Source organism: Patella vulgata, chromosome 2 (genome assembly GCF_932274485.2).
Source record: "Patella vulgata chromosome 2, xgPatVulg1.2, whole genome shotgun sequence".
NCBI classification, from domain to species: Eukaryota; Metazoa; Mollusca; class Gastropoda; family Patellidae; genus Patella; species Patella vulgata.
In genome coordinates, this window is record NC_065880.2 from 64,337,838 (window position 1) to 64,365,382 (window position 27,545).

Genomic DNA, 27,545 nt, shown 5'->3' on the forward strand with positions numbered 1-27,545 from the left:
ATTTATTATGGGATTGAGGTGGATGACATTTATAGGCCAGTAGTGAAAGAGTTGAACCTTGCAGAATTTCTTTTGCTTGAAGTTTTTATACGCCCACATTTTTATGTGGACGTATATTGTCGTCGCCCCTGTCCGTCCGGACATCCGTCCGTCCGTCCACAATTGTTTGTGGACACTCTACAGGTCACAATTCTTATCCAATTTTGACGAAACTTGAAATATAGGTTTATCTCCAAAAGATCTCGGCTGCTTTCGGTATTTCCATGTATCGGATCGAAACTTCATGGATTATGGCCCCTGTTTGTACTAAAAATCACATTTTTAGCTTGTGGACCCTATAGAGGTCACAATTTTTATCCGATTTTGTTGAAACTTGAAATATAAGTTTATAACCCAAAGATCTCGGTTCCTTACGATATTCGCGCATATCGGACCGTAACTTCCTGAATTATAGCCACTGATTGTACGAAAAAATCACGTTTTAACTTGTGGACCCTATAGAGGTCATAATTTTTATCCGATTTAAAAAAACGTATTATTATATCACCGTTACACCCTATGTACAGTTGAGTACGAATTTCGTGAAAATCGGCCCAAAATTGACAGACAAAATGGCCGTCATTCGTTCTCAAATAGCGTAAAAATATGGTATATCAAAGTTGTGGACCCTATAGAGGTAACAATTTTTATCCGATTTTGTTGAAACTTGAAATTTAAGTTTATATCCCAAAGATCTCGGTTGCTTTCGATATTCGCGCATATTGGACCGTAACTTCCTGAATTATGGCCACTGATTGTACGAAAAATCGCATTTTTAGCTTGTGGACCCTATACAGGTCATAATTTTATCCGATTTAAAAAAAAACATATTATTATATCACCGTTACACCCTAAGGACGGCTGAGTTCGAATTTCGTGAAAATCAGCCCAAAACTGACAGACAAAATGGCCGACCTTCGTTCTCAAATAGCATAAAAATATGTTATATCAAGGTTGTGGACCCCTTTGGAGGTCACAATTTTAATCCGATTTTGTTGAAACTTGAAATGTAATTTATAACCCAAAGTCCTGGTTCCTTTCGATATTTGCGCATATCGGACCGTAACTTCCTGAATTATGGCCCCTGATTGTACGAAAAATTATGTTTTTAGCTTCTGGACCCGATAGAGGTCATAATTTTTATTCGATTTAAAAAAACGTATTATTATATCACCGTTACTCCCTAAGGACGACTGAGTTCGAATTTCATGAAAAACGGCGCAAAACTGACAGATAAAATGGCCGCCCTTCGTTCTCAAATAGCGTAAAAATAGGGTATATCAAGGTTGTGGACCCTATAGAAGTCACAATTTTTATCCGATTTTGTTGAAACTTGAAATGTAAGTTTATAACACAAAGATCTCGGTTCCTTTCGATATTTGCGCATATCGAATTGTAATTTCCTGAATTATGGCCCTTGATTGTAGGAAAAATCACTTTCTTCTTAGCTTGTTCTCTATCCATCTCTCGAAAATGTGGGCGTATCCTGCCTGGCAGCCGCTGGTTATATATTTGAGAGCTGAAATTCCAGAAACTCTGTGATAGAGTTGGGCGATATATCGGGAAACAATATCACAATATTTTCAGAAAATATCGCGATATTTTATGGAATGTCAATAGTTTCAGTTTATCACCATTTATACACTGAGTTTAAAGACCACATAAGATGAAAAATCTAAATTGCATGTACATGTAGCCAATGGTTACTATATCCACTTTACGGCAAGTTCACACCTATTTGATTAAAATTAATTCAGCTATAAACATTCAAGTATCCGACACGGCAAAACGCTTTTCAATTTTTCAATTACGACCTTAATCCGGTTGATTGGCTGGTGACATCACAGTGACTACACATAGTGTATACATTATACAATATACTATTCAAAAAAAGTAGGGGATATTTGATTTTGGGGGCATAATACTAAAATATGCAAATGACTACGAAAAAAGTCACTATAGAACCTAACAGAAGAAACATTTCCAGTTACATGTGACGCCCAAACGCACCAATAGCTACCGCATGGAATGCAGGTGATGCTTGGGATCATCATGGGGGTCCAACCCAAGATTTGCACGACTCTGACTTTGAATGTTACAGTCATTGTGGCATTGAATTCCAGGGTGGAAACATCAGTTTAATTGTTTTAGTGACCAGAAAACAAATTTTGATATGCGTCGGCTTACCCAAAATGAAAGGTTACGTGCCCTTGGCATGCTACAGATCGGCACAACACAGGCGGTTGTGGCGCGGACGATGAATGTTTCTCAGTCTGTCATAAGCAGGCTATGGTCCAGATACCGTGATACACAATCTGTACAGGACAGACCACGCTCAGGTCGACCAAGGGCGACAACTCAAGCCCAGGATCGATTTATCCGTACCTTGGCCTTGAGAAATCGTGTCATCACAGCAAATCAGATCAGCGCTCGTCTTCAAACAGACACTGGTGTGAGAGTGAGTGGCCAGACGATTCGGAATCGACTGCATAGGGGTCACCTTCGCGCCCGACGTCCACGCGTGATCCCTTGTTTGAGAGATCATCACATTCAGGCAAGATGTCGTTGGTGTAGGGATCGTCAACACTGGGATAATCGACGCTGGAGCAATGTGATGTTTTCAGATGAGTCAAGGTTCACTGTTGATTTTTTGGACAGACGTAGGAGGGTGTGGCGTCGTCGAAACGAGCGCTTCCAAGACGTTAACGTCATCAGACATGATCGATTTGGGGGTGGTTCTGTTATGGTGTGGGGAGGCATCACTGTTGCTGGAAGAACGGCTTTACATGTTGTTGCAGGGCGTGTTACAGGCCAGTACTACCGGGACAACATCTTGGCAGTCCATGTTGTGCCGTTCGCACGACGTCATGGCCGCCGTTTCATCTTCCAGGATGACAACGCAAGATGTCACAGGGCCAGGATCGTTACAGGTTACCTCCAACAACAGAACATCACCACATTACCTTGGCCAGCACTGAGTCCCGACCTCTCCCCCATCGAGCATGTCTGGGACATGCTTGGACAGAGGTTACGTCAACGTCAACAACGTCCTGCCAATGTCCAAGAACTTGCTGCTGCGTTGCAACAGGAATGGCACAATCTGGACCAAAATGAACTTAGACGTCTCATTAGGAGTATGCCATGTCGGATCAATGCTTGTTTGGCAAACAGAGGAGGATTTACCCGTTACTGACTTGGTTGTGATGCTGTGGTAACTTTGCTGTTTGACCCCGGGTATCATTTTACCCTTATAATGGTCAGTCTGTGCCTTACTTAGTCTAACAATCATTTGGAATAAATCGATGAATGTGAACTTCATTTCATTTTGTCATTTCTTTCTTCGTCAGTTTCATTAGGTGACTTTAATAACACTTAAAAATCAAATATCCCCTACTTTTTTTGAATAGTATATATCACTGTCTGTACAATATATCACTGTCTAGCACTACAAATATGGTATCGTTTAATACGGGGGTTTTAGCGTTGGTTACTATTCATACCGTTTAATTTCAAAACCCTGTTCGATAATTGATAAAAATCGTTGAAGAATAACAAAAATGGTTTAATTAGTACTATGGTTTAGATTAATGGCAACGGCTTTAGTTTCTCCGAGATGCGTTTAAAAATGGACTACCCGTGCACTTATCTATGGCATTCATTTATTGGACGAGCCGTTGAATTTCCCGAGATGCGTTTAAAAATGGACTTCCCGTTCAATTATCTAGGGTGTTCATTTATTAGACGAGCCGTTGAATTTCCTGAGATACGTTACATCGTGTTTTGCCATGCTTCCCGCAAGGAATTCGCGAGAAGCTAGGGTCGAAATAATATTGTCTATAATTAATTGAAGGAGTTGTAATACAGTAATGCTGCCGCGAAAACGTGTACATGTATAATGTACAGGCCGGTTTGAATAACAACAAAATGAGTTAGATAATCTCGGGAAAACATTTACCGGCATTCTGTATCGGTTAGGATTTTTTTCCAACGCACTGTACATTCATATAACTGGCCAAATTGTATGCAACAATGAACAACTTACAATTTTTTTAAAACATATCATTACATCTTCGTCTATAACTTAGATGTAATCCATCAATTATTGGCTGCTATAAAATCCAAACTTTAAATTATATTTATCATACGATGAGCTTTTACACATTACCTGCAGCTTCAGTTAATCTAAATCAATCATTCATAGAGCACAGTGCCGTAAATCACTCCATGGGGCGCTTAACAGTAAGTCACGTGGTCAGAAACGTGCCAAAAGATTGGGACTATATTCTTAATCTGTGTTACTCGGCAACAAATCTCCGCTGTGACAATATACATCTACTTTAAATGTCGCCCAATTCATTTCGGTGGAAGCGGATATTGAATAAAGCCATTTCACACACACATACGTTTACATTACATGCGCATGTCATATATTTATACAGTGTCCACGAGTGTGTTACATGTAATTCTCGCCTTCACTCCGTTATTTTGAGTAGCCTACACTTTCTGAATGATTCCATTCTTTTGTACGAATGCATGACCACTCGGACCAACTAATAGACCACTCGGACGAAACAAAAAGACTGCTCGGACCATACAAAAAAACCACTCGGACCAATAATAAAGTGTTATTTTAATAAGTTAATAATTGCGTTTGTATTAATATGACTACTCGAATAAATAATAAAGTGTTGTTTTAATTGTTGTTTTAATAAATTGATAATTGTCCCCCGCCTTTCGAAGAAAGCAGGGGACTATTAAAATGGGTTCGTCTGTCTGTCTGTCCGTCCGTCACACTTTTTGGGATACAATAACTCTCCTCCTAATTGACCTAGAATGTTCAAACTTGGTGTAGGTGTTTATTAGGTCAATGCCTTGATGGAGTTCGAAGATGAGCATTTTCGGCTTAGGGTAAGCAGAGATAAGCAATTTGATTGGTTGATGCTTTGGGACACGATAACTTTAGTTCTAATTAAGTGAGAAAGATGAAACTTGGTGTATAGTTTCATTACATCAATACCTTGACTAAGTTCGATAATGAGCATTTCCTGCTCAGGGTAAGCAGAGCGATAAGCAATTTGATTGGCCGAGACTTTGGAACACAATAACCCTCCTTCTAATTGAGCTAGAATGTTCAAACTTGGTGTAGATGTTTATTAGGTCAATGCCTTGATGGTGTGTGAAGATAAGCATTTTCTGCCTAGGGTAAGCAAAGATAAGCAATTTGATTGGTTGATGCTTTGGGACACGATAGCTTTAGTTCCAATTAAGTGAGAGTGATGAAACTTGGTGTATAGTTTCATTACATCAATACCTTGACTGAGTTCGATGATGAGCATTTTCTGCTCAGGGTAAGCAGAGCGATAAGCAATTTGATTGGCTGAGACTTTGGAACACAATAACCCTCCTTTTAATTGAGCTAGAATGTTGAAACTTGGTGTAGGTGTTTATTAGGTCAATGTCTTGATGGAGTGTGAAGATAAGCATTTTCTGCTTAGGGTAAGCAAAGATAAGCAATTTGATTGGTTGATGCTTTGAGACACGATAACTTTAGTTCCACTTACGTGAGAGTGATGAAACTTGGTGTATAGTTTCATTACATCAATATCTTGACTAAGTTCGATGATGAGCATTTTCTGCTCATGGTAAGCAGAGCGATAAGCAATTTGATTGGCCGGGACTTTGGAACACAATAACTCTCCTTCTAATTAAGCTTGGATGTTCAAACTTGGTGTAGGAGTTTGAGGTCAATACCTTGATGGTGTGCGAAGATCTGCATTTTTGGCTTATGGGTAAGCAGAGATAAGCAATTTGACTGGTTGATGCTTTGAAACACGATAAATTTGGTTCTAATTAAGTGAGATTGATGAAACTTGGTGTATAGTTTCATTACACAAATACCTTGACTAAGTTTGATTATGAGAATTTTCTGCTTAGGCTAACGAGCAATAAGCAGTTTGATTGGTCAAGACTTTGGAACATAACAACTCTTCTTCTAATTGAGGTAGAATGTTTAAACTTGATGTAGATGTTCGTCTTGACTGAGTTCAATGATTAACATATCGAGCTAAAGCTAAGCAGAGATAAGCAATTTCCTGCTTTGGGACAAGATCTGATAGAGAGTGATGAAACTTAGTGTATAGTTGATAATCAGTTTGATTGCTTGATACTTTGGAAAAAAAATAGATGTGCGATTAATTAATATGTGTCATCTATTTATTTGGGGATTTTGGCGGGGGACATCAGCCTCACTGTTGGCTTGTTGTGTTTGTTTTAATATGCATTTATTTTCTTTGAAATAATAAAGTGTTATGTACTTACCCGTGGTATTGTTTCATCATTAAGCACATCAAAGAAAAACAATTAAATTGATGTAATAAAGATATATATTTGCTAACATGTACTTACCGTCAGCAGATATTCTTAAGTTATGTATATACTCACCTATAAATTGTTAGCCTCTTTGTATTGTGATTTAATCATTAATAATAATAATAACATATTGTCTGTATTATATTTTTAAAATGAATAAGTCAAGCCTTATAATGTAATTTAATTGGTCCGTGTGGTCCTTTGGGTTGGTCCGAATAGCAAAGATAAATATGGGTCCGATATTGTGCAATATCAATGCAGGTTTTCTTTTTTTCTTTTTTTTTCTAACAATATTTATTCAATATTTACATATTCTAAAGATACAATATTCGATTATATGACATGCGCATGTAATGTAAATGTATGTGTGTGTGAAATGGCTTTATTCAATTTCCGCCACCGAAATGAATTGGGCGATATTTAAAGTAGATGTATATTGTCACAGCGGAGATTTGTCGCCGAGTAACACAGAGTAAGAATATAGTCCCAATCTTTTGGCGCGTTTCTGACCACATGACTTACCGTTAAGCGCCCCGCGGAGTGATTTACGGCACTGTGCTCTATGAATGATTGATTTAGATTAACTGAAGCTGCAAGTAATGTGTAAAAGCTCATCGTATGACGTATATAATTTAAAGTTTGGATTTTATAGCAGCCAATAATTGATGGATTATATCGAAGTTATAGACGAAGATGTAATGATACGTTTTAAAAAATTGTAAGTTGTTCATTGTTGCATACCTTTTGACCGACGTTATATGAATGTACAGTGCGTTAGAAAAAAATTCTAACTGATACAGAATGCCGGTAAATGTTTTCCTGAGATTATTTAACCCATTTTGTTGTTATTCAAACCGGCCTGTACATTATACATGTACACGTTTTCGCAGCAGCATTACTGTATTGCAACTCCTTCACTTAATTATAGACAATATTATTTCGACCCTAGCTTCTCGCGAATTCCTTGCGGGAAGCATGGCAAAACCCGATATAATGTATTTCGGGAAATTCAACAGCTCATCTAATAAATGAACGCCCTAGATAATTGAACGGGAAGTCCATTTTTAAACTCATCTCGGGGAAATTCAACGGCTCGTCCAATAAATGAACGCCATAGATAAGTACACGGGTAGTCCATTTTTAAACGCATCTCGGAGAAACTAAAGCCGTTGCCATTAATCTAAACCATAGTACAAAATTAAACCATTTTTATATGCCCACATTGAAATGTGGACGTATATTGCCGTCCGTCCGTCCATCGTCCAAAATTTCTTGTGAACGCTCTAACGCCAAAAGTTACCATCCAATTGTTTTAAAATTGATATATACTATTCAAAAAAAGTAGGGGATATTTGATTTTTAAGTGTTATTAAAGTCACCTAATGAAACTGACGAAGAAACAAATGACAAAATGAAATGAAGTTCACATTCATCGATTTATTCCAAATGATCGTTAGACTAAGTAAGGCACAGACTGACCATTATAAGGCTAAAATGATACCCGGGGTCAAACAGCAAAGTTACCACAGCATCACAACCAAGTCAGTAACGGGTAAATCCTCCTCTGTTTGCCAAACAAGCATTGATCCGACGTGCCATACTCCTAATGAGACGTCTAAGGTCATTTTGGTCCAGATTGTCCCATTCCTGTTGCAACGCAGCAGCAAGTTCTTGGACATTGGCAGGACGTTGTTGACGTTGACGTAACCTCTGTCCAAGCATGTCCCAGACATGCTCGATGGGGGAGAGGTCGGGACTCAGTGCTGGCCAAGGTAATGTGGTGATGTTCTGTTGTTGGAGGTAACCTGTAACGATCCTGGCCCTGTGACATCTTGCGTTGTCATCCTGGAAGATGAAACGGCGGCCATGACGTCGTGCGAACGGCACAACATGGACTGCCAAGATGTTGTCCCGGTAGTACTGGCCTGTAACACGCCCTGCAACAACATGTAAAGCCGTTCTTCCAGCAACAGTGATGCCTCCCCACACCATAACAGAACCACCCCCAAATCGATCATGTCTGATGACGTTAACGTCTTGGAAGCGCTCGTTTCGACGACGCCACACCCTCCTACGTCTGTCCAAAAAATCAACAGTGAACCTTGACAAATCTGAAAACATCACATTGCTCCAGCGTCGATTATCCCAGTGTTGACGATCCCTACACCAACGACGTCTTGCCTGAATGTGATGATCTCTCAAACAAGGGATCACGCGAGGACGTCGGGCGCGAAGGTGACCCCTATGCAGTCGATTCTGAATCGTCTGGCCACTCACTCTCACACCAGTGTCTGTTTGAAGACGAGCGCTGATCTGATTTGCTGTGATGACACGATTTCTCAAGGCCAGGGTACGGATAAATCGATCCTGGGCTTGAGTTGTCGCCCTTGGTCGACCTGAGCGTGGTCTGTCCTGTACAGATTATGTATCACGGTATCTTAACCATAGCCTGCTTATGACAGACTGAGAAACATTCATCGTCCGCGCCACAACCGCCTGTGTTGTGCCGATCTGTAGCATGCCAAGGGCACGTAACCTTTCATTTTGGGTAAGCCGACGCATATCAAAATTTGTTTTCTGGTCACTAAAACAATTAAACTGATGTTTCCACCCTGGAATTCAATGCCACAATGACTGTAACATTCAAAGTCAGAGTCGTGCAAATCTTGGGTTGGACCCCCATGATGATCCCAAGCATCACCTGCATTCCATGCGGTAGCTATTGGTGCGTTTGGGCGTCACATGTAACTGGAAATGTTTCTTCTGTTAGGTTCTATAGTGACGTTTTTCGTAGTCATTTGCATATTTTAGTATTATGCCCCCAAAATCAAATATCCCCTACTTTTTTTGAATAGTATATGTTTACATTAGTGAGATGAAGAAGCCTATTTAATTTAAATAATTTTCGTTTATTACGTCTAGAGTTATGGCCCTTGTTTCACTTTGTTGAACCTTGTGAACACTCTAATGCCAAAAGTTAACATCTGATCTTTATGCAATATTTAAGTTAGTGAAACGAAGAATCCTATTGAATTTCAACAATTTCTGGTTATTACGTCTAGAGTTATGGCCCTTGTTTCACTTTGTTGAACCTTTATTATCATCCGATCTTTCTAATATTTATATTCATTATTTAAATTAGTGAAATGAAGAAGCCTATTGAATTTTAGCAATTTCTGTTTACTACATCTAGAATTATGGCCCTTGTTTCACTTTACTGCACCTTGTGAAGGCTGTTAACGCCAAAAGTTATCACCCAATCTTTGTGAAATTTATATGCATTATTTAGATTAGTGAAACAAAGAAGCCTATTGAATTTCAGCGATTTCCGTTTATTACATCTAGAGTTATGGCCCTTGTTTCACTTTATTGAACCTTGTGAATGCTCTAATGCCAAAAGTTATCACCCGATCTTTGTGAAATTTATATGCACGATTTAAATTAGTGAAACGAAAAAGCCTATTGAATTTCAGCAATTTACAATAATTACTTCTAGAGTTATTGCCCTTGTTTCACTTTGTTAAACCTTGTTTATGCTCGATTTATGAAAGTTATCATTCGATATGTATGAAATTTATTTCAGCAATTTACTCAATAATTTCTAGAGTTATGGCGATTGTGAATGTTAAATGACAAAAGTGATCATGTGATCTGTATGAAATTTATATGCATTATTTAAATTAGTAAAACGAAAAAGCCTGTCAAATTTCAACAATTTCTGTAGATTACTTCCAGAGTTGAGACCCTTGTTTCAGTTTGTAGAACCTTGTAAACGCTCAAACGACAAAATTTATAATCTGATCTGCATGGAATGGTCTTGTAAAGGCCCCGAATTACCTACAAAGGAATAAATATGCGACAATCCTTGTCGACCGCTCGGACGATTTAGCTGCAGTGGGCGTATGTTTTGTTGCCTGGCAACCTATCTTTGTTATTCTTCAACGATTTTTATCAATTATCGAATGGGGTTTTGAAATTAAACGGTATGAATAGTAACCAACGCTAAAAAAAACCCATATTAAACGATACCATATTTGTAGTGTATACACACCACCAGTTGACAAGTGTGTATTGACGGTCCAATTAACATGTGACTGGCCTAATCATAATCATCGAATTATCGTCTTGCGTTGTTATAGATTAGACATTTGTAATTGGAATATTTTAGAATGAATTTAAAATGCTGTATCATGCCGTAGATCCATTTAAGGTGCCATTGATTAAATAGGACACGTCACAAATGAAGACGACCCAAGCAATTAGCGCATTTACCGGTAATTTGGATAACCCCGTAATACTTGATATCCCAAACTATTCTCTATAAGTACAGAAATACAAATGGTGCCAGTCATTTGTCGATATATTCATTATTGGCTATATCTAATAATAATAACCATTTCTATACACAAAGAACAACTTTTATCGTAACTCCATTTGAAATTCACAGCGAATATTGAAATTTCCTATGACTATACATAACAATAGATCGCCCTCATTTCTCAGCCAATCAATGCTGGGAATCTTAAAACCAAGTACTGTTCCATGCATGCTACTGGCGTAGTAACTGGGGTTAAATTTTGGTGCGAAAATACATGGGATTCATGGACATGAATTTCAAATACACTTGATCATATGTTGAGTTCCTGATGCCATTTGGTGAGTGATTAAACTGTCAATGTAATTGTAAAATACCTTTACATATCAAGTCAATTAAATGTTGTTTAAACACCAATCAACAAATAATACACAAGACTACTTTATTACAAAAACATCGGTGAACAAAGCTAATTGATTATTGGGTAAATAGTAATTATAAACAACTGATGAGTAAAACCTAATTATTTTATACAATTAACAAGTCTACAATTAGTTGTCGTGTGGAGAAATGTTTGTAACTTTCCACCTAAATGTCTTTGATCTGGCCGGCGTAAAAAAGATAAGTACCTAATCAGCATTCTTAATCCCACATGGCTACTCTTATAACGGATTGTCATTTACAAAACTCATTTCAATCATGTTTGACTTTCATGATACAGTTTGCATGATCACATCTTTTTACTCCTGTATTCTTTTACTCGGGGGGGAAATAAGAACTGTAATACTCTTCTGACGGAAATGTATCTCTAATCATTTTGACTGCACACAATGCTAGAAGGACTCTTATCAAAAAGTCATTTTAAAACACAGTTTCAAAATCGCTGTCGTGATAGAGAGGACGGGAGATTATGAAACAGATGCTAAATTGGATCTTAAATTAAAATAAATTACAAAACAAATTATTCCATAGTGAATTGTTTTATTTAATTAGGGGATTAAGGAATCAGTCAGGCATTATTTTTATCCGATTTAAAAAAACGTATTATTATATCACCGTTACAAATTAAGGACGGCTGAGTTCGAATCTCGTGAAAATCAGCCCAAAATTGACAGACAAAATGGCCGCCTTTCGTTCTCAAATAGCGTTAAAATATGGTATATCAAGGTTGTGGACCCTAAAGAGGTCACAATTTTTTATCCGATTTTGTTGAAACTTGAAATGTAAGTTTATAACCCAAAGATCTCAGTTCCTTTCAATATTCACACATATCGGACCGTAACTTCCTGAATCATGGCCCCTGATTGTACTAAAAATCACTTTCTTTTTAGCTTGTTCTCTATCCATCTCTCGAAAATGTGGGCGTATCCTGCCTGGCAGCCGCTGGTCATAATATCTGTACCTTGATGAGCTTTTTCTGCATAGAGGCTTTGGAACACAATCACTCTTCTTCTAATTTAGGTAGAATGTTCAAATTTAGTGTAGGTGTTTAATAGGTGAATGCCTTGACTCAGTTCGATGATAACCAATTTATGCTAAAGCTAAGTCGAACTAAACAATTTGATTTGTTGAGAATAACACATAACTTTGATTTTAATTTGGTGAGAGTGATGAAAACCTTAACTGAGTTCAATCATGAGCATTTTCTGCTTAGGCTAAGTTTCATTGCTCGATGCTTTGCAAAAGATAAATCTGCAATTCATTCATATATGTGATCTATACTCAAATAGTAAGTGCAGGGGGACTGCACCACACAAAATTTACACAAAAACAAATACACGGACAGGAGATCATGCTCAGGAAAGCACAAACATACAGACAATTCAAAAAAAGTGAATGGATCCGGGGGGCTAGCCGTAAGCGTCCACTGCTCTGTACAGTCCCGGCTTTGTAGTGACACAGACTTCACTCAAATTTGAAAACAATTAGGAATACAACCTAAAGAACCCATTGTGCAATGCCAGCATGAGTCATGATCTGCTATATGCTACACGAAATACGAATGTAAGCATATGTAGTAAAATTCAACTATACAAGTAACCACATTGGTGAAATGTATAAAAAAGTAGTCTAAACTCTAAATTCAATCAAGAAACGCTTCAGTATTCAATATATAAAGGGTACATGTTCCAACCGTCACAAAAACAAAAACAAAACTGAATACAAACAAGCAAATAGGAAATGTAGACTGTCTCGAGGGACAGCCGTCTGCTGACTGAGTTGCGACGTTATTTTGGGAATGACGTCATATCTTAGAAGGTGATAAAAAATCACAATAATAAGGGCGATAATCCAGATAAAATAATGTTAAAAGCTTAAAAACTATAAGTTTTAGCGACTAATCAGAATTATTAAGTTATGTAATTGTACAATTTATAATATATTAATATAATACCCCACTTATTAGACGAGTCGTTCACTTTTCCAAGATATGTTGAAAAATCAACACACGGTTTACTATCTACGGCGTTCACTAAACACTAAATACTAAATACAATCACAAATAACAGCATGAATACTAAAAACACTACACTGGAAAACAATCACTGGTTTATATATAAAGAAATAGCAGCATGCACAAAAAGAAATCAAAATTGGAAAACAATCAACGGATTTATATATAATTTAATAACAAAAAGCAAATTGTATGTATTGATAATGTAAATGAACCATTTAAATCCTATACCACAGTCTGTTAAAATTGTTAATAAAAATCTGTGTCTTTAAAAATCTTCCGCTCAATCAAAATTCAGAGCCAAGCCAAACTAAGCCAGAGTTATTTTAGTATTCAAAATAAACGCAACTTTTATGTTGTGAAAGTCGTCTTTTAACTACGATTATCATATTATGTGTGAAATAGCTTTATTTAACGCCCGCTTCCACCGAGGTGATATCGCAGACAATTATCATATTAGTCACTAATCTCTTATCTATATTCCCATACACATTAATTACAGAAAAGACATGTGTATACACGGTATTATGAGCTATTCACCTTTTGGTCAGCCGATTGTTATTTGGAATATAGGATGGAGTCATAAATGAACGTTATTACAGTATAGATTAATTATTTGATTGGTCGAATGCTATTGTTTTATTAATTCCCACTTGTGGTCAAGTGCCATATGAAACCATGTTTTTGAATATATACATGTTCGTAAGTACGGTATGGATTAATTCTTTGATTGGTCGAATGCTATTGTTTTATTAATTCTCACCTGTGGTCACCTGTCTGGTGCCATACAAAATCGTGCCTTTGAATGTACAGTTGAGTCATAAATGTCCCTTTTTATTAACATTAATTATTTGATTGGTCTAATGCTATTGTTTTAATAATTCCGACCTTGTAGTTACCTGCAGGGTGCGGGTTAGTTCATCCCACTACCATTTCACCTCGGGCTGTTTCACCCCAACCTATTTTTTTATCGGGCTGTTTCATTTTCCTTGTTATTATAATTAACTGAGTTGTGCTTATCGTTAAATAAACTGTTTATCACTTACTTAGGCGACACTTTTTTGATTTTTCGTTTTATGGACCCGCCGACTGAAGTGTGAACCTCCCGATAAACAAATAAATATGTAACTTGAGAATTTAATTTTATTTTATTTCCGACCCATACACGAAATGACGCTATCCCACGAGAACTGTCATTCAAAATGACGGGATATCTGTGCCTCAACGTGGGGCAAGAAACGGGAATTAATCAAAGATCATTTGTGAAAATAAATTCATCGGACACTATACGCACTTATATGGATATACTACTTCTGAATTTATTAACAAGCTACGTTTCGATACACATACAGGTATCGTTGTTAGGGCTGTGTCAATATATCGATACACCGATATGTATCAATACGTTCCAGCGATCGATACGTAATATGGAGATATCGCTGTATCGTTGAAAAATTATTCAGTTAAGAAAGACCATGAATTGAAACCTACGTGACGAAAGAAGACGATCTCGGCATGATTTGCCAATCGAGCGTCTTCCATGCCGCGTATGAATTCCAGGTACCGGTAGATATTATAATAAATAATAGAGAGGTTTCGCAGCTTAACAGTTACGCTTACACTTACATTTAGATAAGTGTAAGTGTAACTGTACATTATGACGTTTCGCTAAATTCACACTTGCAGTTACTCTTAGTAGGTGGCGACACTAAGAATAGCAGACGATAGGCACGAGGACATGGACGCTGACAAAATTTTAAGGTTAATCTTAGAAAATGATGATGAAGAGACTTCAAACTATGTCATCCTATTTGGTATTGGCAGCCATGTCTCCAATTCAACCTACGATCCAGACTGGCCAAGATTTAACCTAAATAACCTCTCAGACAAAGAGATAAGGTGTCATTTCAGATTTGATAGGAATGGAATTCACCGTCTTGCCACAAGTCTTCATATCCCGGATGAGATGTTTTGTGTAAACCGGGCACGGGTAAATGGAGTTGATGCTTTATGCATTTTGCTACGGCGTTTGGTCTATCCTAATAGGCTTGTGGACCTTGAGAAATTATTTGGAAGGCCGAAATCAACCCTCTCTTTGATCATAAATACAACTCTCGACTTCATTTATAATGAATTTGGTCAATTACTAAGTTCTTTAGATCAACCATGGTTAGGGGAAGAAAAGCTACGAGAGTATTCGGTTGCCATACATGAGAAAGGGGCTCCACTTGACAATATATTTGGCTTTATTGATGGAACTGTCAGAGCTGTCTGTAGACCACGAGAGAATCAAAAAGTCTGCTACAATGGCCACAAGCGCGTCCATGCCCTCAAGTTTGTCGGTAGTCACTCCTAATGGTCAGTCTTTGGCATTATATGGAGATCCTGCGTATCCAGTAAGGAATAATTTACTGTGTCCCTTTAAAGGTGCTAATCTTACGGCGGCTTAAAATAACTTCAACTCTCAAATGTCAAGTATAAGTGAATGCGTGGAATGGGAATTTGGAAAGATAATAAATTTGTTTGCCTTCCTAGACTTTAAGAAGAATTTGAAGCTCATGCTGCAACCCGTCGCCAAATACTACTTGGTTGGTGCACTGATTTCCAACTGCCACACGTGTCTTTATGGGAGTCAAACAAGCAGTTTTTTCCAGTTACAACCTCCTACTATCGAAGAATATTTAGGAAGAAACTGATGGTTTAATAAACAAACACCAAATTGTGATATAGAGCTTTATAATATATATACAAAACTAGAGTGTAATAAATAAATATATATAATTTATCACTTTTGATTCTGACTAAGTCTTATTAATAATTCCATCATCTGCTGGTCCCTTTGTAGTCTTGCCTCCCTTGCCTCTACTTTCTCCAATTCAAATTTCTTCTTTTCTAGCTCTAGTTGTTCTCATTTTAACTTGGATTCCTCCGCGTGTTTCTCCCTAAGAAACGTGATGTAGTCTGCAGCTGGTGTTGACAAGTGCGATTTTCTCTTTTTGGTGGGTGTTACAGTGTCATCTTCTACAAAATAAATACATAAAGATAAGGAACCGTAACATTTAATGATTAGAATTGTTTCTTCATCTGATTTCTATCAACAATGAAAACCATTTTCAAAAATTAATAATCTATAGATTTCAGACGAATACAAAACATAAGTTTACCCTCAGTTTCCATAGATGTGCGTTTGGTCCCAGTAAGGGTCTGCATTGCCAGTCGTCTCACGTCTTCCCCCTGTTCCTGTTTCTTCCTATCTAATGCCGAAGCCTTTCCCTTCTCTTCAGTTTCCAAACTACATATTTCTGTTAAAAGTTGCTCCCTCTCCCCATATTCTTCATCCATACCGGATCTGCCAAGGAATAAATTATTGAATTATGAAAAGGCAAATAAATTTTAACTAACGGTTACATTAGACTTACTTCCGAAATAATATCATCACATATTCTAGTTTTTGTTTTATTTTCATGATAGCATACAGTAACAAATAAAATATGGTATTGCCAGTGGCTTATTGGTCCGTATACTTACGCTCTGAGTGACGATAACTCATCCTTATTAAATTTCTGCAATAAATCTTGCTTCCGACTTCTGCAAGCTCTAACTGAAACTTGAGAATTTGGCTGTATGATCTGCAGAACCTCATTGACGCTCTTTGCCACCGAATCCCATGACTTTGAGTCGTTCGGTCTCCTCGAGATCACTTCTTTAAGTAACAGTATATCCAACGCCGGCCAGAATCTAACATTCTGGGGCTCATCGGGTGAAGACGACGGCATTCTTGTCCTGTTGTTGAGGGAAAATGATCTACTTTTGCTGAAAAATATAATATCAATAGATATAAAATGGATTTCATGCGCAGTAGGTATTTCATTAGGCTAGCCTACGGCACTTGAACTACCACTTGGCCTATTAGTAACGCCAAAGAAATAGAACATGGTTGGGGGGGGGGGGTCTAACGCGTGCGCTTTAGCCTAGATCAAAATGACTAGTGGTTAATGGCACCGTAGCTCCGAGAGCCGAACTAAGTAAGACTGGGTATAAATAATGTATGTCATCGGGTCAAGTGGCGTGGTGGTTTCCTAAGCCCTAAGCTTGTTTGTAGTTATACGAGGCAAGAATATACTAAATTTAGGGTTTCCTTCCACTGCAAAAGAGAGTGTGAAGGATAACCAAGTCTTCCCAAGGTAGCCACAGACTAGGCCAGGTCCATGATATCGATAGGCCTACATAGCACCATAGTCATGGGCAGTTCTAGAGCACATCACGGATAGATCGTTGAATTACTAAAGCACGCATGTTTTGTCTCGGCCTCTTCCTTTTTGTCTAGGAGAAGGTATTCTCTGTGGATGTAGTTCGTGAAAACCACGATTCAGAGAACAATTATGGACTTGATCATAGAAATTAAACAAGGTTTAGCTAAGTGTTGTGAACTTAAATTTATGGAGGCTGCTATCCGTCTGCTACACTTTTATGATGTGCACTTTACGTCATACGTCACAAAACCTGATGACGTTTTACCGTCTAAATGTAACTGTAAGTGTAAATGTAAAGTTGCGAAGCCTCTCTAATAACTGGATCATACATTGATGGATTCATTGACCAATTGTTAGGTAAATTTAAATCTTTATTGAATATAATCCCCTGATAGAACACCGAATACACCGAGAAACAATCATTTAATAATATATTTTCCTGATGGCATCTCCAATGCTGAATTTCAATGACACGGTGGCGAATTAGGTCAATAAACCAGTTATAAATAGCGCTTACCGTTATGATTTTTTTTATTTTATACACATTCTGACAAAGGCTTAAATTTAAAAATATTGTCGTTTTTATTGAAGGCTATATCATAATCGCGCGGAATTTTTTTTTTTAAGCAATTTCAAGTATGGTTGTCACGTGACAATTGTACCGTGTGTTTATCATTGGCGAATGAATAAAAACTTTTGCAAGTTACGTGACTTGTTGCGTGATAGACAGAAAACTACAAATTGTGTTATGAAGAAATGCCATGGTGCCGTATAAGCCTATTTTGACTACATGTATGGCATTTTCTGATACTGGCAATAGTAGAAAAATACTAATATTTTAGATCATCGACTTATGAAACGCAAACGTTTCATCGAATAAACGAAGACGGTAATTTATTCTGGAATATTACTGACGTGAACTTCAAGTTGGTACCTGAATTAAATATGGAAAATTTTCAAAAGGTGTACCTCTGTCGTTATTTTTGTGGTAATCACATACATACGGCATTCTCCATAAATTACCAAGAATTATTTTTGTTGAAGTCTAGTTATATCAAAGGGAATAGACTCTTATAATTAACCCATTTCCTACGGGATCTCAATTGACCCAACATTATTCTGGTCGTTTGTTTCAAAATAGATTAAGAACCCTGGGCATAATTAGTGATGTCACCATATCCCGATACGTATCGCATATCAGTTTGCTGTATCGTCAATACGTATTGTATCGAAAATGAACTGTATCGACACAGCCCTAATCGTTGTCAAGCTAAATGATTAATAACAAAATATGGTACAATAACTAAATAAACAATGATTGGAAACCCTACTATGATTAGAAACCACAATCTACACTTAATTAAACATACATTATGCAAGAGCTAAATCTGCCTATTTCAGGTCTTTCTTTAGGCCTGAAATGTGATCAAAATTATTAATTAGACATTAATTAACCTATCCAGGCCATAATCAACTCTAGATGGCAGCGCTAGCCTGCGATCTTGAGTGGATTGTAAGCCGATTTACTGCATAACTTTCCTTCTCGATTAAATGGATAATCGAGACTATGCTGTTTATCGTACTGACTTTAGTAATGATGACCGAGGCTTATGGGAATTTCAGTCGCTTAGTTCTCGGTTCTTAGTGGATCAATTTGAATGAAATTTTCACCAAATTGCCTTTATATTATATTATCTAGTTTTTAACTATTATAGTGAGAACTGCCAACTCGTTACCAAATCTCCCATAAAGTATCTTTAATAACAATTAACACTTAAAAAGAAAGAAAACCATTCACTGATTAAAGTTATTAGTGTTCACTGATTGTCTAGTAAATCCACCCAAAGATTTGGAAGATAATGTCCCGAGTCTCTGTTTAATTTTGGCTTATGTTTTTGAATTTCTAAAGCTTCTCGAAGAACTCTGTTTTTCACAGAGACTCGGGACATTAAAATCTTTCATTAATTGTTGGGGCTACAGTAGAAACTATTTTTATAATCTGTCAACACTTAATGCCTCTAATACTAAAGATTTAAATTACTTGTCAATTAAAATGGCTAGTTTGTGACACCTTATACTGGTTAACAGTGATACATAATATATTGTCACACTCTTATTTTGTTTTGTTAACAATAACCCTGTTAAAGTAAACTTCTAATATTTTGTGTTTTTGTTTGTTTTTTGTTTGTTTTTTTTAACCAACCTACCCAACCAATATGATAACCCTGTGCTGAAAAAAAAAATCTAATGTTTAAATTTATTTTTATTTTTATTTCGACCTACCCAGCCTAAAGTGCTGCAAAAAAATCTGTAAACCATGAAATTAAAAATGTTTGGCCTTATTGTTAAATAAACAATAATGTATGGAATAAATAAGGTTTACTCGTCGATTTTTGTTGATTACTGATCTCGACCGGGATTAGTTCACCGCTGTATATTCATATTATTTGTTAATTGGCGTTATGATTTTAGGTTTTAGATCAGTTCACCGATGATTTTGTAATAAAGTATACTCAAATTGTTTGTTGGTTTATGGTGTCTAACATCATTTATCTTCTTTATAAAAAAAGGTATTTTATAATGACATATTTACAGCTTAATCACTCGCTAAAATACACCATGGACTCTACGTATTACCCAATAATCAACCAAATTGCGCAGGGGCCCCCCAATCAAGTGATTACGCTGTCTGAAAATGGGCGACAGCTTGTCTATAGAGATTGACAGTGACTTTTTTTGGCGCCAGTCTAATTAACAGTCTCGCGAGATTATTGCACTGTCATTGTCAGCTTGACTTACATGCAGCGCTCACGCTGTCGATCGCCATTGCCGCTAATTGCGATAAAAATATAATTTTGGCGATAAAATATTCAATAATACTCGTTCGATTTGTTTGGGATTATTGAATTGTTGTTACTGTTTATAATTGCGTATATATTCTTTGGGTTGTTGCAAGTCAGTTATCATCAAATCGCATGCCATGGGTCGTAAGCGAAAAATTGAACAGCCTTCGTCAACGTCCAATAGAAGAATGTCACCACCAAAATGCTCCAAGTCTACAGATAATACTGACATGATCAGCTCTCGTCCATCTTATATTATTACACCCTTGAATGTTAACGAGATACCTCAAAAGTTCGCGACAGAGAAAAATTGCACTTTTGTCTTGTGGTCCCTATAAAGTTCACAATATTTATCCAATTTAAAAAAAAAATGTGTGAATATATCACAGTTATACACTAATGATGGTTGAGTTCAAATTTCGTGAAAACCGGACAAAAACTGACAGACATAATGACCGCCCCTTGTACGCAAATAGTGTAAAAAATATGGTATACTAGCAGGATACCCGGCTTCGCTCGGGGGGCATAACTCTGAAACCGGAAGTGGTAGACTAACGCCACCTGGCCTATGTTACTCCCCTGTCCGAGCTACCCCTATACCCCAAATTTCAGACCCGGGGCAGACCTAGTGTAGCCACGAACCCCGAACAGACCGGCTTCGCTCGGGGGTCATAACTCCGAAACCGGAAGTGGTAGACTAACGCCATCTGGCCCATGTTACTCCCCGGTCCGAGCTTTCCCTATACCCCAAATTTCAAACTCGGGGCAGACCAAGTGTAGCCGCCAACCCCCCGAACAGACAGACAGACAGATACCCGGCTTCGCTCGGGGGTCATAACTCCGAAACCGGAAGTGGTAGACTAACGCCACCTGGCTTATGTTACCCCCCGGTCCGAGCTACCCCTATACCCCAAATTTCAGACTCGGGGCAGACCTAGTGTAGCCGCCAACCCCGAACAGACTGGCTTCGCTATGCGGTCATAACTCCGAAACCGGAAGTGGTAGACTAACGCCACCTGGCCTATGTTACTCCCCGGTCCGAGCTACCCAAATTTCAGACTCGGGGCAACCCGCCAACCCCGAACAGACAAACGACAGTCACAAATATATATATATAGAAGATCAAGGTTGTGGAGCCTCTAGAGGCTACAGTTTTATCCGATTTGGATGAAACTTTAAATATATGTCTTTATTATAAAGATCTTGGTTTCTTTTGATAATCACACATATCCAAACGTAACTTCCTGTTTGGTCGAAAAATCACATTTTTATACGCCCACATTGAAATGTGGTCGTATATTGTCGTCACCCCCGTCCATTGCTTATGGAGTCTCTAGAAGCTAAAGTTAATATCCGATTGACTTTAAATTTATACACAGTGTTTAAGGTCATGAAACGAAGAAGCTTAGGCCCGTATTTTCGAAAGTGGATTAGTGCTAATCATAGATTTAATCTCTGATTTTCTGACCAGTCATATTCTGAAAAGCTGATTAAATTTGGAGCTAAGATTTTTATAAACTTTGATTAGCCTAATCAGTGAGTAAATCATTGTTCGAGAATACCATAAAATATGGTTTTCTCGAACGTTGACTTGTACTTAATCATTGACTAAATCACCCCAATATTTAGTCATCTCAGGGGGGTAGTTTAAGGATGGATAAAGTACATGGATAAGCAATTGTAACGTATTGAATGTTATAGAAATGATTTTTTTTCATTGAATTCAGACACACTGCACTTATATTTTGCCACGAAAGCAAAAAATTTACCTTCACCGTAAATTCTGGTGAAAAAGATTTTTTAAATATTCAACATTCTCTATAATATAAAACATAAATAATTATATGTACTTTAGCCAAAATGAATAAACTATAAAATATAAATAATTTTTAGAAGTGTCAAAGAACCTTTTATCAAAAGGAATTGCAAAGAACGGAGCAAATCAACCTCTTGGCACTAAAGGGAACCCACAGCAGCTAAGTCGTCCAGGCAGTCAACAAGGGTTGTCACATATTTTTTTTCTTTGGTCAGTAATGAAAACATTTACGACTCTAAAATCTGAGTACGAGTAACAACCCATTAAGTAATTATCAGAAATCAGTAGAATTTGTTTGGTTTCTAGCTCTGCCCTCTACGAACGTTTACTATACAAAACATTTAGTATCAAGGGCCATAATTCTGGAAGTAATTATCGGAAAGCATTGACAATCAATAGGCCCCCTCCTCTCATGAAGTTAAACACTGTGTATAAATTTCAAGTCAATGGGATATTAACTTTTGAGCATTCACAAGATACTCTGGCAGTAATTATCGGAAATCGTTGGAAATCAATAGTGATCAAGGGCAATAACAATGGCAGTAATTATCGGATATCGCTGGAAATCAGATATTAACTTTAGTCTCTAGGGCGTCCACAAGATTTTTCAAAATGATCAAGGACCATAACTCGAACAGTAATTATCGTGAATCGTTGGAAATCAAAAGGCTTCCTCATCTCTTGACCTTAAACATTGTGTATAAATCTAAAGTCAATTGGATACCAAGATTTTTCAAAGTGATCAAGGGCCATAATGCAGGCAGTAATTAACGGAAATCGTTGAAAATCAATAGGATACCTCATCTCATGACCCTTAACACTGTATAAATCTATAATCAATCGGATATTAACTTTAGCTTTCAAAGTGATCATGGGCAATAACTCTAGTAGTAAAAATCAGAATCAATAGGATCCTCCGTCTCGTGGCCTTAAATACTGTGTATAAGTTTAAGTCAATCGGATAAAACCTTTAGCCTATGGAGCGTCCATAAGATTTTCCAAAGTGATCAAGGGCCATAACTCTGGAGGTAATTATCGGAAATTGTTGAAAATCAATAATTTGTGTCTTATGACCTTAAACACTTTGTACAAATTTCAAGTCTAGTACTGAATACATTAAAGAACCAATAGAAATATTGAAGCATATTAATAGTATACAAAGTAGAAAAGTCAAACGTTTTTCATTTAACATAATCTTTATGATTTTTTTTTCAAGGTGTCCACAATGGCTTTCTTTTTATACGCCCACATTTTCATGTGGACGTATATTGTCGTCGCCCCTGTCCGTCTAGACGTGAGTCCGTCCGTCCGTCCACAATTTGTTTGTGGACACTCTACAGATCACAATTCTTATCCGATTTTGACGAAACTTGAAATAGGTTTATCTCCAAAAGATCTCGGCTGTTTTCGATATTGGCATGTATCAGATCGAAACTTCATGGATTATGGCCCCTGTTTGTACGAAAAATAACGTTTTTAGCTTGTGGTCACAATTTTTATCCGATTTTGCTGAAACTTGAAATGTAAGTTGATAACCCAAAGATCTCGGTTCCTTTCGATATTCGCGCATATCGGACCGTAACTTCCTGAATTATGGCCCCTGATTGTACGAAAAATCACATTTTTAGCTTGTGGACCCTATAGAGGTCATAATTTTTATCCAATTTAAAAAAACGTATTATTATATCACCGTTACACCCTAAGGATGGCTGAGTTCGAATTTCGTGAAAATCAACCCAATATTGACAGACAAAATGGCCGCCGTTCGTTCTCAAATAAACTTGAAATGTAAGTTTATAACCCAAAGATCTCGGTTTCTTTCGATATTCGCACATATCGGACCGTAACTTCCTGAATTATGGCCCCTGATTGTATGAAAAATCGCGTTTTTAGCTTGTGGACCCATTAGAGGTCATAATTTTTATCCGATTTAAAAAAACGTATTATTATATTACCGTTCCAACCTAAGGACAGTTGAGTTCGAATTTTGTGAAAATCGCCCCAAAATTGACAGACAAAATGGCCGCCGTTCGCTCTCAACTAACGTAAAGATCCAAAGATCTCGGTTCCTTTCGATATTCGTGCATATCGGACCGTAACTTCCCGAATTATGGCCCCTGATTGTACGAAAAATCGCTTTCTTTTTAGCTTGTTCTATATCCATCTCTCGAAAATGTGGGCGTATCCTGCCTGGCAGCCGCTGGTTGTCAATTAAAAAGAATTTGTTACATTCTTAGTTTTAGCTGTTCAAGCAATGTTTCCGATGTAAGAGATTTAAGAAACGAAAGACAGTCGAGTTATTTGAAACTTGATAAATGTAAATCAATGTTTCACATTTTATACAGTAATTAATGTTGCTAAATGACATTTTATATGCTTGGCACTCAGTTCAACAGTTGTATATAAAAAAATGCATACTTCTTGTGTCTCAATAGGTCAAGCAACTCGTAAAACTTTGTTATAAATAATAATTAATAAAATCGCCCATATACGAAGAAAACCAAAACCCAACTACAATTTGCGAAAGTGTGGTATTAAAAGCGGATAAATAAATTAATAATACAGATATAGCAAGTTGATGCAAAATAGACAATTAGTGATAATTTTGGATTTTAATAGAAAAGAGGTGGCATAAAATTAATTGCATCAGGAGAATAAATGGGACTTTGATATTAGCAACAGAAATTCATATTTCGATTACTATAAGGGAGCCACGGTGATGCAGGATGCGACTGCAAGGGACAAGGTTGAGTCGTTTGGATTGGATAACAAACCTAAGTACCGTGTACACATTGGGGTGCACGTAAAATAACCCTTGGCAGTTAGAATTTGGTATGACTGTGAGCCGTAGTGCCGCTGTCCGGCCGAAATTGGCCTCATAGCACACTGTATGGCCTATGTTCGTCTCCCTTAACCCAGTTGGAGCTGAACAGTAACCCCACTTTCATTTCATTTCATTTCGAATACTAAACATATCCGAACTCCATTTTAATTGCCTTTTTTTCACACATTTTATTTCTTTCCTGCCCACCCATATGAACCCCTTTGACTTTGCGGACCCTAAAGATAATTTCACGGACCCTAGGATGGGAAAAATTGTTCTAAAACATGTACTTATCTAATCTACTTCCTGTAATTTGGCCCCTTTATCAATGACAAAAGCCTTTTTAATCACTGATTATATGTAATCGTTGATTACAAAAAATTATAGTTAAAGATTAGCTAATCTGACTTTTGAGAATACCAAACTTAGTCAACCACTAATCTCTAACTAGCTAGTTACTGATTAGACCTAATCACAGATTATTTTAGACACTGTTCGAAAAAATGGGCCTTATTGATTTTCAGCAATTTCCGATAATTAGTGCCAGAGTTATGGCCCTTGCTCACTTTGAAAAATATTGTGGATGCTCTAGAGACTAAAGTTAATATCCGATTGACTTTAAATTTATACACAGTGTTTAAGGTCATGAGATGAAGACTTCTGTTCATTTTCAGCGATTTTCGATAATTACTGCCAGAGTTTTGGCCCTTGATCACTTCAAAAAATCTTGTAAATGCTCTAGAGGCTATAGTTAATATCCGATTGACTTTAAATTTATACTCAAGTGTTTGAGATCATGAGACGAAGAATCATATTGATTTTCAACGATTTCCGATAATTACTGCCAAAGTTATGACCCTTGATCACTTTGAAAAATCTTGTGACACTCTAGAGGCTAAAGTTATCATCCAATTGACTTCAGATTGATACATAGAGTTTAAGGTCTTGAGACGAACAAGTATATTGATTTTCAATGAATTTTGATAACTTGAACAGCTAAATCCATGATGTTAAATATTTCGTATACTAAACGTTAGCATGGGGCAGAACTTTATATAAACCAAACACATTCTAATGGTTTTCTGATAATTACTTAATGAGTTGTTATTCTTAATCAGATTTGAATGTATTATAAAAAGTAAAAATATGCGACAACTCTTGTTGACTGCCGGTAGGGCTGTACGATATTGCAAAAAGGGACGATATCGATATTGGCATTTTGTTCAACGATATAGTTAAATATCGCGATATTATACGCCCACATTTTCATGTGGACGTATAATGTCGTCGCCCCTGTTTGTCCGTCCATCCGTCCGTCCACAATTTGTTTGTGGACACTCTACAGGTCACAATTTTTATCCGATATCAACGAAACCTGAAATATAGCTTTATCTCCCTAAGATCTCGGTTCCTTTCGATATTGGCATGTATCTGACCATAACTTCATGGATTATGGCCCCAGATTGTACGAAAAATCGCATTTTTAGCTTGTGGACACTCTAGAGGTCACAATTTTGATCCGATTTTCATGAAACGTGAAATGCATGTTTATAACCCAAAGATCTTGGTTCCTTTCGATATTCGCGCATATCGGATCCTAACTTCCTGAATTATGGCCCCTGATTGTACGAAAAATTGCGTTTTTAGCTTGTGGACCCTATAGATGTCATAATTTTTATCCGAATTAAAAAAACGTATTATTATATCACCGTTACACCCTAAGGACGGCTGGACAGGGGCGACGACAAAATACGTCCACATGAACAGTCTACAGATCACAATTTTTATCCGATTTCAATGAAACTTGAAATATAGCTTTATCACCCAAAATTCTCGTTTTCTTTCGATATTGGCATGTATCAGACTGTAATTACATGGATTATGGCCCCTGATTGTACGAAAAAATCACGTTTTTAGCTTGTGAACACTACAGAGGTCACAATTTTTATCCAATTTGGTTTAAACTTAAAATGTATGCTTATAACCCAAAGATCTCTGTTCCTGTCGATATTCGTGCATTTCGGAACATAACTTCCTGAATTATGGCCCCTGATTGTACGAAAAATCAAGTTTTTAGCTTGGGGACCCTATAGAGGTCATAATTTTTATCCGATTTAAAAAATCGTATGATTATATCACCGTTACACCCAAAGGATGACCGAGATGTCAGGCCCAAAACTGACAGACAAAATGGCCACCCTTCCTTCTCAAATAGCGTAAAAATATGGTATATCAAGGTTGTGGACCTTATATAGGTCACAATTTTTATCTGATTTTGTTGAAACTTGAAATGTAAGTTTATAACCCAAAGATCTCAGTTCCTTTCGATATTTGCACATATCGAATTGTAATTTCCTGAATTATGGCCCTTGATTGTAGGAAAAATCACTTTCGTTTTAGCTTGTTCTCTATCCATCTCTTGAAAATGTGGGCGTATCCTGCCTGGCAGCCACTGGTTTATAATATAGATTTTTTAAAATGAACAAAACAACATCCTTTTTGGATAAAAATTGAATACAACCGCTGATGTTTAAAAAGCGTCTGCTTGTGACCTTGTGCAAGAAAATTCTCAAATATCCCCTGCAGCGAAAGTAAGAAGATGCGGTCTTCAAGTCTTGTATTGTAAGTTCA

General features: G+C 37.1%; 1 protein-coding gene across 1 annotated transcript in view; it reads left to right on the forward strand.

Moving 5' to 3' along the window:
* The window catches only part of LOC126811183 (macoilin-1), a 268,436-nt gene that overhangs the window by 37,168 nt on the left and 203,723 nt on the right, over positions 1–27,545 (forward strand). The window lies entirely within an intron of this gene.